Consider the following 1,897-nt stretch of genomic DNA (forward strand, 5'->3'; position numbering starts at 1 on the left):
AAGGGTGCACAATGGGACGTACCATTAAACATGGAGTAAGGGGGCTATTACAAAGTAATACTTAACGCTCCCACTCAACCTTAACTCTATTGGTTACATGAAAACAAGACAATATAATAAGGCTTCTCTTTTGCCTTAACAATGTGAATACACTCGTGCACTTTTAAGTGTCTTGAGCAAACCTCTTTAGTTCTAGCTTTGTAGCTGGCTTGGTCATGACATCAGCAATCATTAACTCAGTAGGGCAGTACTCCAAAGTTAACTTTCCGTTATTTACAGTTTCCCTAATGAAATGGTACTTAATATGAATGTGTTTGCTCCTTTGCCTGTTTACTGGGTTTTTGGCGAGGGCTATAGTACCTTGGTTGTCCTCGTACACCTTTGTTTGTGCATACTGTTATGTGTCTATACCTTTGAGTAGCTGATCTAAATAGATACATTCTTGTATAGCTGATGCTAAAGACATGTATTCTGCCTCACAGGTGGATAATGCCACTGTTGGTTGTTTCTTTGTTTTCCATGAGATCAGAGAGCTTCCTTTACTTAGACTGACACAATATCCTGATGTGCTACGCCTGTCTGTTGCATCTGATGCCCAGTCAGCATCACAGTACACTTTTAGACCTAGTGCCTCTCTGCCATTTCTCTTAAAGCATAACTCCTGTTCTGTTGTGTCTTTTAGATATAAATATGTTCCAATGTTCCTCTGTTGGTTCAGCCAAGTGCTGAAATAGTTTACTGACCACAAAAACTATATCGGGTCTAGTACATGTGGACAAGTAAATTAAACTTCCCACTGCCTCTCTGTATTTTGTTGGGTCCGTCAATTTATCAGAATCAACTGTTTGTTCAAGTTTTGGCTCACATGGGGTCCCCCTGGCCTTGCAATCCTGCATTTCAAACCTCTCTAAGATGTTGCCTATATATTTCTTTTGAGACATTTTAACTTCACCTTCTGTATGGTAAAAATCCATTCCCAGGAAATGTTTCAACTTTCCCAGGTCCTTCATTTTAAACCTGTCAGAAAGCATAATCTTTACAGCTTCCAGTACATTTGTGTTGCTTGCTGCTATGATCAGATCGTCAACCCATACAATATATACACACAATGATCAGCTGGATTCTGGATCAGCTGGATTCTGTATGAAACCGTTCTCACTCAGACATGTGGGTAGCAGGAACATTAGTTAGATTATAGGTTAATGTCATACGGAAGTGACGTATTTTTTTGGAGTCCTGCTGCTCGTTCTCATTTTAGGAACAAGCTTAGGAAAGGGAATGTGTGTTTGGCTCTCCTTTTTGAGAGCATTTCTTTTTTTGGGGAGAATTTGGGTGTTAGGTCCTAGCCTACTATATGTTTATTTAATTTTTTTGTATTTTTGTTGTTCGTTTCTCCTGCTTTCCATTAAATAGGCTGCATACTACCTCTTCATGTACTTCAGGCTCATATTTTGATGATGGTTAATTTAACAGGAAATGGTGAAGCATGTCTAAGACTTGTCTCCTGGAATGTTAAGGGCATGAATGCCCCGGTTAAAAGAGGCAGAATTTTTTCCCACTTAAAACACCTTAAAACGGAAATTGCCTTTCTACAGGAAACTCATCTGACCACTAAGGACCACCATAGGTTAAAGGCATCATGGGTTGGCCAAACCTTTCATTCCAATTTCAGTAGTAGAGCAAGAGGCACAGCTATTGTGATGCATACAAAAATACAGTTCAGCCCGACTGAGGTTATAGCGGATCCTCAAGGCCGCTTTGTGATAGTTTCTGGTTCCCTCAATAATGTCAATGTTGTTCTCGCCAATCTATATGCGCCCAACTGGGATGATGAAGCATTCATGGGAAAAGTGATATCATTATTAACAGACCTAAGCTCCCGCCATTTGATTTTGGG

This window comes from Pseudochaenichthys georgianus, chromosome 6 (genome assembly GCF_902827115.2).
Source record: "Pseudochaenichthys georgianus chromosome 6, fPseGeo1.2, whole genome shotgun sequence".
NCBI lineage: Eukaryota > Metazoa > Chordata > Actinopteri > Perciformes > Channichthyidae > Pseudochaenichthys > Pseudochaenichthys georgianus.